Source organism: Lepidochelys olivacea (assembly GCF_965140295.1).
Source record: "Lepidochelys olivacea isolate rLepOli2 genome assembly, chromosome: 1".
NCBI classification, from domain to species: domain Eukaryota; kingdom Metazoa; phylum Chordata; order Testudines; family Cheloniidae; genus Lepidochelys; species Lepidochelys olivacea.
In genome coordinates, this window is record NC_140411.1 from 171,576,720 (window position 1) to 171,590,769 (window position 14,050).

Genomic DNA, 14,050 nt, shown 5'->3' on the forward strand with positions numbered 1-14,050 from the left:
AGCTCATTCATGGTATTTTCATGATCCCAGATTCTGATAAACCTTTATTCTGTGAGTATTCTATTCCATAAATATCCCAGCTTGGTACACAGAAAATAAGTGAGCTAGTCCATCTGTACAAATTTGATGTATTTTCTTTTCATTCAGTAACATGCAAAACAATTTTTGCTTAGTATTTGTTTCAGCTGCCATGAAAAAAACAACAACTTTGTATCCACTGAAATGCTAGTTCAATTTCTTACCAAAATTATTCCCCAGTGGAATGTCACAAAATGTACATTTCCTACAATAACAAGTCAAAGAAAATTATTTTTTTTCTTCCATTTGCAAAAGCACACAAGTGTCACAAAAATCTTTGCTGCTTCAGATCTCTGGTGTCTTGTACATTAATAGCAATAGGTAATAAACCTAAATCACTTAAAAATGGAAGTAAGTTCTTTTGTCGTCAAACTGCTTGTAATTCTTTTTAAGACCTCTCCTTCCCCAGAAAGAGAGCTCTAGAATAGTGTCCAATTGTTATCAATTACATGTCAGCATTTTTAGATGCGTAATCTCTGAATCTCTCCATGTCCTCTGTGTTCTTTGAGGCATTGTTAGTATTCAGCTGCTAAAAAAAAAGCAGTTAATGTCTTATGTGAAAACCATTTCCCTTAACTAGTAGGGAGGTATGTTGGAACTCCCAGCCCTCCATGTAATAAGTCTTTATTTTTTTTAGATTGTTTATGTGGCTGACAAAACAAATCCTCAAGAGATTCTGCTGAAAAGAGTGTCAAAATTTCATTTTCCTTTGGCTCAGAGGCTTTTTTCTTGGCTAGAAAAGAATTTGAGTCATACTTACTGTAACATTTTATTTAGCAAATGCATTCTTTAAATTCTGTCCCACTGACTCCTTTACCATTAGGTATACTTTTGAAATTTCACTTGCTTTCTTAACAAACTGATGTCACAAATTAGCAAAAGAACAACAAACATACAATAAAATATATTTAACTAGAAATATCTCTTCTAATTAGTGGCACCATTAATTACAATTATGTCAGTATACTTAGGGTATTTATACACTGCAAAGAAGTTAGCCTGTGCCAGCCAACTCAGGCTTGCGGGGCGCTTGCTGCCTGGCCGTTTCATTGCTGTATAGACTTTCGGGCACGGAGACTGAGCTCTGGGACTTTCCCACTCCATTAAATTCTCTATAATCCTGTTTTGATAGTTTCAGATAATTAAGGTTTGGTTAAGCAAGGTTGTACTGTATAATTCTAATGTGGGAATATTCCTGTTTCACTTAAAGGGACTTTGACCTTGTATATTTAAATTTTATTTATATTTATTCATAACTTTAGAATCATAGACTCTGTCTACCAAATTAGGCATAGGGCATGTTCTACATTCCATAGGCTTGTACAATGACAAAATACAGCGCTAATTAAATTGCATATCACCATTTTTTAGTTAGTGAAGTTCTGGCTTGGAAGAATATCTTTTGATAAATATGGCCTCTGAAGTAAACTGCAGTGCTGTATTTTCTTTGCCTGGGTAACCAGGTTTTGTTTTCTGTATAAAATAGCTGAACATGTCAGAATTGGCTCTTAATTTTCACAAAACCTATGAAAGTGTGATTATTTTTTTCCCAAGTGTTCTAAATGCAGTGGTTAAACATTATGGGGAGATCACTAAAATAACTTGATTCCTGAACGAACCTGATTTGAATAGAGATGGGTTGACAAGATGGTGGTTCTATTTGGTTCTGGACTATTGGTAATTATTCAGATTTGGATGTGAGACAGAATTAGGAGTGGTTTGGATTCAATGGCACTGAAATATTCTGAGACTTCCACCATGAATGGAGATCTTGTGACTGAATTTTGAGTTTTCAATTAGATTTATGATAAAATTACATTTTTGAGTAAAATAGATCCCTCCCCCCAATTTTACAAGTTTTAGAACTGTTGTTCAAAAAGTTTGGTCCGCATTTAAAAAAAAAATTCCTGAAAAATCTTGTAACTTTTTTGTTGTTACTAGCTCTGCTTGGGACCTCGGCTGTCCTTGTGTGATTTCCATCGTCTGAGCCAAAATCATGCCAGAATCTGTCCTTGTGAGATTTCAACTACATCTGAATCACAACCTGAAATGTGCTTGGGATTTAAATTCAACCTGGAACCAAAACTGCAGAGGAAGGCTTAGATCTGGGAAAGTGAATATGAACTTTGTCAGTTGGCAAAGGTGGTTTTCATGGCTCTGAAATTTGGATCAACTGTTGATATGATAGTAAGTTCCTAGTGGTGATACGCTAGTCAGCTAATGCATTGGTCTTGTCCCCTCGGTCTGATAACTATATGAGGTTAAGGATAGGGGGAATGCAGCTATAAGCAGAGAGAGAGTTCCTTCTCCTTTGCTTTTTCCTGGCTTGGGTGATCATTGTTCATCCAGGGCTCCCTCTCTGCATATTCTGCCTGTCTCATGGAGTGAGCACTTCTCAGGCAGGAGAATGTGGGGTGGGAACTGGCTCACAAGTTTATTGGGGCTTTCAGATTTCCTACCTACTAGGTAGAGTATTAGCAGCATCTTTGGGAGAAGAGGCTTCCCCACCCCAATCAGTTTCATGAACATGTCCTGTCACCTGCTCCTCCTTCTCTCATGGGGAGAGAGGAAGAAGACCTCATTGTGAAGGCTGCAAAGGAGGAACAAGGGACAGGAGAGAAGACATCCTTATTTCCCTATAGCCACTGCCCCTCACCATCTCCTCTAGACTCCAGTGGGAAGAAAGCTGACAAGGTTGGTTGTCCCAGGCTCTCTTTCCTCCATGACACTCCATTGTGGGCGGAGGGAGTGGGGAAGCGAATGCAGGGTCAGATGAGAGTAGTGAGGGATGGAAGAATGGGAATGGAAAGGGGTGACAGGCAAATTTAGAGAGTGGTGGAGGTGGGGGGGTTATTTAGTGAATGAAAGGTGGGATTGAAACAGTTAAACAGTGAGATTGAAAGTCTGATTCTAAGGGAAGTGATGGTGAGTGGGAAAAGAATTGCAGAATAAAGAGAAAAAGGTGGAGAAACTGAAGGAAATGAAGGGAAGAGCTGAACGCTTGACCCCTAGTAAAATAATTTTTGGTTTTGTATAAAAGTGTGGTGCCAAAATATTGCAATAGAATTCCCATTAATGTTTGCTCCAGAGGTCAGGGTCCATGTTTGGATCGAATGTTGATGCTTGAGAGACCTCATTTTAGGTGTATTTAGGAAAACATGAGTATTCTTATAGATAGAAAGCACATTGTTTTTATTATGCAGGCTTCCTGGTTTGGGGTCAATATGTTAATAGGACCTAACATGCCTCTGACAAGTTGGTCAAATATTAAATTTGTTTGGTTTTCATAAAATATTCTGAACTATTTTGAGTTCTTCAAAAGTGTAGAAGATTGCATCAGGGATTTCACCATTTTCCTGTGGGAAGGGTCCTTAGACCTTCCATTTTATTTGTGGTGTTTACATCAATGCAGATTCTCATCCTGGTCAAATTTAAATCCTGCCATTTATAGGAGTGATGGTTGGGAGCATCAGGGATGTGCCTCCTATCAACCCCAGCTTCAAATTAGGGCTGTCAAGCAATTAAAAAAACTAATCGGGATTAATTGCAGTTTTAATTGCTCTGTTAATAACAGAATACCATTTATTTAAATATTTTGGATGTTTTTTACATTTTCAAATATATTGATTACAATACAGAATACCAAGTGTACAGTGCTCACTTTGTATTATTACAAATATTTGCACTATTAAAAACATAAACAAAAAAGAGTATTTCAGGTCACCTCATAAGTATTGTAGTGCAATCTCTTTATCCTGAAAGTGCAACTTACAAATTTGGTTGTCTTTTTTTTTTTTTTTGGTTTTGGGGTTGGTTTTTTTTCTTTTTTCTTTTAAACATAACTGCACTCAAAAATAAAACAATGTAAAACTTTAGAGTGTTTCTCAAACTTTTTGTGCTGGTGACCCCATTTGGACTTAAAAAAAAAATTGTCATTCCCCTACCTTCAGCCCTGCAGGGCTCTGGCCTTCAGCCCCCCTCAGGGTATGGGGTTCTGGCCTTCAGCCCCCACTGCAGCCTCTGGAGTGCAATTAATGCATTAAAATAATTAATGTGTTAATTGTGCTGTGAATTAATCCTTAATTGACAGCCCTAGTTCAAAGTGAAAGGTCATGGGGACTTATCAGTTGGAAGTGATGGAGGAGTAAGACCTGAGTGTAGGGTTGCCAACCCTTCAGGATTGTCCTGGAATCTCCAGGAATTAAAGGTTTAATCTTTAATTAAAGATAATGTCATGTCATGAAACCTCCGGAAATTCATCCAACCAAAGTTGGCATCCCTACCTGGGTGGATTGGTTGATGACTATGAGCTGCCAATGGGATGCAGCAGTGAAAAAAGGTAATTCAATCCTAGGATGTTTCAGGCGAGGTATTTCCGATAGAGAAAAGGAAGTGTTATTACTATTGTACAAGGTACTGGTGAGACCTCATCTGTAATACTGGGTACAATTCTGATCTCCCAGGTTTAACAAAGATGAATTCAAACTGGAACAGGTTCAGAGAAGGAGAAACTGCCTTACAAAAGGAGGTAAGGATCTTGGCTTGTGTAGCCGAACAAACCGAAGGCTGAGGGATGGTATGATTGCTCTCAATAAGTACATCTCAGGCATAAACATCAGGGAGAGAGAGGAGCTATTTAAGTTAAGGGCCAGTGACACTACATGAACAAATGGATATAAACTGGCCATCAACAAGTTTAGGTTTGAAGTTTGATGGTTAGAAATTTCTATCTGAGAAGTGAAGTTCTGGAACAGCCTTCCAAGGGGAGCAGTGGGGGCAAAAAAACTAAGGCCCTGTGTACACTACAGAGTTTTGTCGGCAACTGGCAGCTTTTGGCAGCAAAACAGGGGAGGTGTGCACACTGCAATGCCACTTTTGGTCACAAAACTGCCCTGGTGTGGCGACAAAATCAAACCACGTTGACAAGAGGGATAAAGCTTTTTGTGGCAAACTAAAAGCTACAAAGCAACAGCATAGATGCTGCCATTCATTATATTGCCAGAACTGGCCTCCTTCAGTATCCCACAATGCCTGCCAATACTGCTCTGCTCACTGTTTTGAACTCTGCTACCCTACATTGCTGCTGCATAGGCATGTGCCCCTCCCCTTGCAAAGCTCCAGGAAGGTCTGACAGCTGAGTGTGCAACTCAACTCTGGCAGCAAAGAGCAAATCACTAAGTGGAATGTTGCTCTCTTTTACACAGAGGCAGGCAGGAAGGGGTGTGTGTGTGTGTGTGAGAGAGAGAGAGAGAGAGGGAGACTGCTGTGCTGTGCTGAGCCAGGGCGAGAGGCGGGGGCTGATGTCAGGGTTGTTCCCCATACCCCAGCTCAGGATAGGTTGCTTTCTGCGGCTGTCCGAATTTAGAGACTGCATGCTGACATGCTCACTCTCCTCCAACACATACACTCTCACATACACATTCTACCCCCATTCTTACACACTCCCCCAACACATACTTTATCTCGTTCCCCCCCCACCCACTCCCTGTCACACACTCTCCTCCCCGCCACCCACTTCAGTTGAAAAAGCGGCTGGCAATCTAATAGGATGCCCATGGAACGATGGAATTAAGAAACCTGCATTGTGTGACGCTGTACCTGCCCCATGAAGCATTGCAAACCTTTCCCAAAGCACCCTGCAGTCAGTTGCATAGTGGGATAGCCACCCACAATGCACTGATCACTGTGTCGATGCAAGAGCTGCTAGTGTGGATGTGCTCTGCCAATGCAAGAAGCATAGTGTGGACATACAACAGCAGTTTAGTTAGTTTTGTCAACAAAACCCTGTAGTCTGCACATTGCCTAATTTGTTCCCAGACTGAGCTTGATAAGTAGGGCTGTCAAGGGATTAAAAAAATTAGTTGCGATTAATCACAGTTTTGATCACACTGGATAAAAAGACAGTTAAATGTAGCTATTGCAAGGCTAAGTTCCAATACCATCGAATTACTTCAAGTCTGCAGTACCACCTACATGCTAAACATGCTTTCGCCTCCAATTCCTGTGCTACAGATAACCCATCAACAGAAAATGAATCCTGCCATCCATGACAGAGTATGCTTACAGAGTTTCAAGATCTTTACAAGCCCATGATTCAAACAAAGTACAACAGCTTAACCAATGCTATTTGCAAAGTGGATAGCTATGGAATACAGACCACTCAACATTGCAAGCGACAGAGGGCCAAGAGGTGTTATTCAAATTCTACTTCCAATCAGTCATATACCTTTCCCTGTCAAAGAACTATTGCATCATGAATACATGACCTATATCACAATGAAAAGACTACAAAGTTGAAGCTTCTGCAAAATGCACTAGCTGTTGCTTTGACTAGTGATCACTGGACATTCTTGAGCAATCACAGCTGTCTTGGAGTCACAGCATAACTGATGCTGCATGGAAACTGCAGTTGTTTGCTTCAACAGTAACACGTGCTGAAGAGAGACATTATGCCGAAATATGTGTAAAGCATTTCTTGGATGTTGCAAAAGAACAGAATATTCAAGAAAAGGTAATTGTGTGATCAAAATTGTGATTAATCGTGATTAATTTGTTTTGAGTTGATCGCTGAGTTAACTGTGATTAATTTACAGTCCTACTTTAAACTTAATTTAATTTACAGCCCTACTTCTGGCAAGCTAGGGCTCTCCTCAGGAACAGGAACTCCTTTCAGAAACTTTTCTTTGTTCATGTTCTCATGAATTTTGAAGTCAGAAGGAACTAGTCCACCCTGCTGTACAACCACAGGCCATAGAATTTCACTCAGTGGAAGGAGTTATCCATACTAGGTAAGTGAAACTCTTCCCTGAGGAAGTGAATGCTGTCTTCATCATTGTGCATCCCATTAGCAAACGATGAAACTGCAGGATCATCACTAGACTTCAAGTCCTGTCATGACAACCACGAGAAGAGGTGAGCTTCCCATTCTATTCTGATCAACTTTAACCACCGGTAAGTAGTAGTTCTTTACTGATATTCAATGCCATACAACTCTGCTAAATGCAATATGGTTTCACCTGAAGTCAAGGAACTTGCTGATATAGGTATATTTTACTTTATTGAATTTTATTAGAAATCCAGGTACAGGAAGTCCATAATTCACCAAACTTTTAAGAGGCATTTTATTGGAAGAGCAGACAATGGAAAATTCTTGAAGAATACCAACCATCTGAAAATGGTAATGCTATCATGCTGTGGTCTTTCATGAGATTGAAACCCCAGTCATGGACAGCATTAACATTTTTCAGAGTAAAAAGAAAAGCTATTTAAAAAATTCTCACGAATTTGATGACAAAAATCTAACATGCCTCTTCTGAGGAATCAGATTTGTAGAGAAAGGGATATGTGTAAGTGGTGTGATGCTCATTTATATCTGGTGGATAATTCCTATATTTGCAGTTCATACCTACTGTGTATTTTAGGGAGAGAACATGGAAGAACATAAGTATAATTTGAACACAGTTAAGAATCAGAACAGTGAATGGCAAGACCATCTCCCCCCTTGTTAGTAAATATCTATTGGCATAATGTTAGAAGTAATGAATTTAATGATAAATAAAATGACTAATGTGGCAATACCAGTTGTGAAAGCAGGAGTGGTAGATTTAACGGCTTGTCCTACACCTGAACATTAAACCAGAATAAGGTAGGGTGTGAATTTAAAGTGGATTAACTATACTTATTGATTAACAACCTGTGTACGTTCTTATTCCAGAATAGCAGTTCCTTATTCTCAGTTATCTTAATGCAGTTGGATTAAATAAGACTACTCATGTATAAAATAAATACATTAGATTAAGGTTTCAGAGTAACAGCTGTGTTAGTCTGTATTCGCAAAAAGAAAAGGAGTACTTTTTGCACCTTAGAGACTAACAAATTTATTTGAGCATAAGCTTTCGTGAGCTACAGCTCACTTCATTGGATGCATGCATTCAATGAAGTGAGCTGTAGCTCACGAAAGCTTACGCTCAGATAAATTTGTTAGTCTCTAAGGTGCCACAAGTACTCCTTTTTATTTAGATTAAGCTAATTCGAGATAAGGCACTTTTGTTATGGAATAGGAACATTCACACATGGAGTTAAGCAGGAATAGCTATTTTGGAATAATTCCCTGGCTAAAGGAGCCCTTAGTGGGGGGCACAATACCTGTTAATCAGCCTACCAAATACTGAATAGTTCACCCGGGTGGTGTCAGAATACATGGATCAAAGATTGTGAGAAGCTCAAATGTGATGTTGATAAAAAGCTTTAAAGAAAGATAACTCCTCATTGCAGCTTTGGGTGATGTGCAGTAAACTAGACCAGGCCACGCCCAGATCAATGAGAATTAAAATACTGAATAGTTGCCTCCTTCAGTAATGACCACCATCTTTGACATAATAACATGTGATTACATAAAACTGTATTGTAATCCATACACTTGCGGGGAAGCGTTAAGGTTATAGAAACCGCCTTCATGTCATTTTCTGACTTTTGCGTGTTTCACTGCAAACTTAGCCTTACAATGTGGCTTTTTTTGTGTGTGGAATGTAGACTCTATATCAGCTGTGTCTGCTCCACAACATCACCTACGGCAGCCTGGAAATACTGCGGCACTGACCCAGTCACCTCACATAGGCTGCTTCCTGTCAACCTTCACCAAGCCAGCAGGTCCCCACATGACAGAAGCAACAGAGAGTGATCAGAGAGAGAGAGAGAGAGAATGAAATCCTGTTCTGGCTTGCCAAAGGGGACCAGAAACAAGTCACTTTTTATCAGATCACTGAAACTGCCAACAGGCAAGTTTGTCTCAAATCTGCTAATGTTGAAAGTAGAGTTTCCCCTATAAAAGTGGCTGAGGCATGGTTACTCTAACTTAAACACACACAAAAATTAAATTTCAACTCTGAGTTAAGAATGCAATTTTTTTTATAGCTATAAGCAACTGAAAAGGAACCTGTAAATTCTGATCCTAGGGCTGCAGAGGTCTGCCCATGTAGCATTTATTGGAAAATCAGGGTCTTAGAATGGAAATGCTGTGTATCCTTAACACTGTCCTCCAGGTTCTGCTTATAATCTATTGTTTCCTAGTTACAAATTTCTCTTCATCCTTTAACATCGGGATATTTTACACAATTTTCCCAAACCTAAACGTAAAAAATCTTGATATTCCTAGCAACCTTCCCTTCCCCCAATAACACCGCTAAAATATCCAATGAGATACATGGAAATGTTAACTTCAAAAAATTCAGAATCTGTTCTGTTGTGGAGGAATGAAGCTGAGCTCCTGTCCCCGGTCAGCATTATGTGTATTCCCACACAAGATGCACCAGACTAAGAGCCTGAGCCTGAAAACACTTTACAGCTGTGAGTAATTACAAATGAACAGAAACGTTAAACTCAGTGGGACTATTCACACATGTAAAGTTACATTCACAAGTGTGTGCAGGATCTGTGCCCTATATAATTAACTCTGTACAAACTGTATATTACAATAGTTGGGGGTTCACCATACCGTTAGGACCTGTGAAAGTTTAAACATATATTTTTTGCAGGTGCCTAAATATGAATCCCATTATATCTCACATTCGCCACTGAGTTTCTTTCTTGTCAATCTCAAGTGTCATAACTAAATTGTTGAGTTAATAAAGTAGGTGTAATGAGGATGAGAGACTGGCAGCTAGGCTGGCTTTGTCACTCGCTTGCTCTGTCAGTGTGAGCATTTCACAGCTTTGTGCCTCAGGTTTTCCACCTGCAAAATGGATATAGCTTGTTTGTTTCACAGGCATGTTGTGCGGCTTCAGAAAGTTTGCATAGCATTTGAAATCCTTGACTAAGATGTATCATAATTTATCACAATCATAATTTCCTAAGAAAAGCAACATTCAAAAAAACTGCTAAATATTCAACATTAAAAATCATGGTAAAGTACTTTCTGTGAGTCAAATTTCCTATGTATAAAAATATTTCTTATAAATGACTACAGTGCACAGCTAGGCATGCCATAGGTTTAATTAATCATCCCTCCCTCCCCGCAATAAAGGAATGATGAAGCAAAGGAGTGACTTGTGTGGGAAGAAAACTCGCTACATCTGAGAGGCAATAGGGTAAAATGAAATATAAGTTGGTCAGCCCAAAATGCATCCATTTATAAATCTTGCTAAAGAGGCATTTGATATATGAAGCTGCTTTTTCCCCCTTTTCCAGCAACCATAAACCAATACATTCTAACAAACATGCCTGTATGTAGAGCAGCCCTTCTTTTTACATGCAGAATGGAGGTTTTCCCAGCACTGTAGTGACTCATTCATGCTTTCTGTCTTCCTCCCACAGTGGCAGTTTGTTCCATATGGGTTCTGGTAAAAGGCATCATACAGTGTTAATGCTAACATGTAGGAGTCAGTCATAGGTAAAAACCCCTATCACGATTAGCATTAACAACATACAGCCTACAGAAGAACTCCAGAGAACTGAGTATGAGCCACAAAGAACTGAACTGGTTTTTCCCATTGGTTTACCTGTAATATAAAGAGAGAAATACATCCAGTAAATTGTTACAGAGTGACAACATACACCATAGCGTAAAAAAAGGATTGTAGTTATATTAAATTCAGACTAGCATAATAATTTTAAAGTTATTTTTATAATATCAGTAAGAATAAATAACCCATTGTGTTTACTGACTTATTTCTCCTATCACTTCAGTTTCATCTTCCTTTTTTTTCTAAATTGCATTGCACAAGAAGAATGATAGTGATGTAGGGAGAGAGAACAAGTTTTATTTATTATGCTGCTTACAGTGTCTTGGATATTTTTGAATCTTTGGAATAGATAATCAAGATACTTAAATGTACTAAATAATCATCTGAAAATTAGCATGTGATCAATAATTGGTTATAATAAGCGCATCTTTTAATTTTATATTGTCTTAAAATGTATAAAGATGTCTATCACAGGCTCTAGATATTCTGAGAAAATATAGAAAATTCAACTATAGCAATTGTAGCCTCATCAATATGCATTTACTGCTGGTTGAATAAAGGGCCTGATCCTCCAGCTGGATTCTGGAATCATTGGGCACCATGTAGGTGCAAAGCCCCCTGCATAGATCCAGCTGAAGGACTGGAGCCAATATACTTCAGAAGTATATACTAATTTCCAATAGGGTGAAGAGAGAGAATTGAGGTTTTTTCCTCTGTTTATTAAACAGCCCACTGTCTAATAAACACTTTTTAAGACCTACAAGACACTGATGCTTTGATGGAGAATACTTAATAATAGAAGAAAGGGATAAATATCATAGACTAATACAGAAAACTTTGTTGAGTGGATTGTATTTACTATTAAGGTTTATGTCTTCTGATCTTGCCCATCTGTGAGTCATGTCCTGAAAGCTAGAGTAATCATGTTGCAACAAGGAAGCAAGAGTAAGAGATAAGATAAGATACTATATATAATGTTTCAAATATAAGATCACATGGAAATGAATCTACTAAAGAAAGAGGGGTCAGACAGAATTTTCTTTCATTAACATATTACACAAACTTTAGACAGATTTCAGTTAGTCAAGTTTGGGAGAAGAATAGTTGATTCAGCCACTGAGAACTATCTTTTTCCAGCCTAATCAATATACCATTCAATGTTACTTCTGCCAAATCTGCCTCATCTTTTGATCATAGCATGATTTATCAACTGTTTAAAAGGAAGTATTGTCTTTTAATCCATCCAATAACCATTTTATTCCCAAATCACAATAAATAAGTTTGTAAAACTTGTTCTGTAAAGACATGTTTTTGGCACTTTCTTTGTATATAAGTGACTGAGACCTGTGTGTATTTTTATAGCATTCTTACATTTATCAACACAAGCGCAAAGGGGAAGTTAAAATGTCATGAATCTGTGGTCTAATTTAGAGATTTTAGGGAAATTACCTTCTGCTTTACTCCACTCAAAATGAAACTCCTTAAATGTGTGCATGATTCAAGTGAAATATCTAAGAGGCAAACAAAAATTCCACAGTGAATAGAGTTTTTAGTGAGCTAAAAAACCAGTGGTTTGGAAATTTCCAGACCCAGGATTAAAACAGTGATTAAGGGCCATAGTCTGCATTACTTATTCAGGCAAAACTCCCATTGAACTCAGCTGTTACCTAGAAATGCAAATGTAATACAGCATGTTTAAATGAGGTAAAAGGTCTCTAAAGCTTTTGTAATATTTACCTCAGTACTACTGTGAGGTGAGTGTGGCATGGGGATACAAGGTTAACCTTTCATTGCTTTTTTGAGGACAAAGCATCCAACTTAGTTGTACTTTAGATGGGAAGACATTTCAGTAATGCAATTTCTGTATTGTTTCCCATTTTTAATGTATTTACATTCCCTGTTGCTTATTTCCCTGCTGTTGTCCAATGGGCATACATCTCAATTAAGGGCCTGATCCAAAGCCCATTGAAATCACACGGAACACTGCCACTGATTTCATCAGAAGATCCCATCAGCATACATGAGCAGTGCACTGCATTTTCATCAGGCTGCATTATCTGAAATGTGTCCCAAGTAAGAATCATTTGCATCATACATCCCCAATGTATTTAAATCCATTTAGAGTTTTCCCACAGACTCCCATAGGTTTTAATAACCAAAACAATGTTGGGTCTTTGGCATGTATCAGCAACTTGTTGTGGTAGGCACTCTTCTTTTTCAACCTGCTCCCTAGCGCACAGTCTTCCAGCAGAAAGGCTGAGGCAGAGGAAGAACAAAGGGGCATGGCTGAGTTGGTTCCCTCCGGCAGTCAGAAAAGCCAATAGCCTCTAATGGTGGTTGGAAGGAAAAGCTACATACACACACATCCCATCTTATTGTTTGGCTACAAGAAAAGCTAGAAGCAGCAGGCTGGAGCCTGAGATTAGTGCAGACAATCAGCCAAAATCTGGAGGGGAGGCAGCTCTGGTGAGCACAAAGACCCTGTCAGTGGTGCTTTGCTGTCCCCACTGCCCCATGGAATATCAGTGTGAGACTTAGGTGGTGAGAGGGACTTGTGTGGGCCCTGTGTGTGTGGGTGAATTGGGCATCCCATTATGCTTCAGTCATTGTGTAAATTCCAGAATCCTGTTAAATGTTTTATTTCTAAGTTCTAAAACAACAACTGAGTCTTACTTTATCAGGAAGTGGTGAGAAATGACATTTCCTCTCACTGAACCTCTGTAACAGCTTTTTGCACAGCTGTCTGCTTTCCATTACATTAGCAAGTTTGTGGATATGATGGTGCTCTCTTTCCAGGTTGTAGAAACTAGCTTTTTAGGTAATGGAAAAGATGTTCCATCCTTCCACCCATGCTTAATAAAATAAAATCCCCTCCTACCTCCCCATGCAAATTTTCATAGAAAAGATTGACAAAATCTTGTGTGACCTCCCTCCTCCTCTTTCCAACACCCTCTCCTCCTCCTACTAGTGATACCAAAGTATCTTGCTTGTTCTCCAACTCAAATGCCATTTACAACCCTTGCCTTTACTTCCTAACCTCCAACTCCAACCTGGATCCCCTCAAAATGGTTTCCACTAACTGTGTTCCACTGAACAGCTCTCACCAAGTTCTATCTATTTCTTTTAGGCTAACTCCTCCTCCACTTTGATCCATCTGATGCTTTTGACCCTGTCAGCCACACCCTACTTCTTAAAATCTTGTTCTCCCTTGGCTACTGTGATTCTCTCCTCCTGCCTCACCGATCCTTTCTTTGGTGTCTCTTTCAGCAGGTCTTTCCCTCTCCTGTTCTTTGTGGGAGTCTATAGGGCTCCATCCTGGGTGTGTCTAATATCCATTCTCTAGGCCATCACCCCCACTATCAAGGTATTATCTATCTGCTAATGACTCACAGATCTACCTCGCCACTCCTGGACCTGCAGGCCTCCATCTAATCCTCTCTGACATCTCCTTCTGGATATCTCACTATCGATGTAGACTTAATATGAACAGACTGGAACTTCTTATCTTGCTT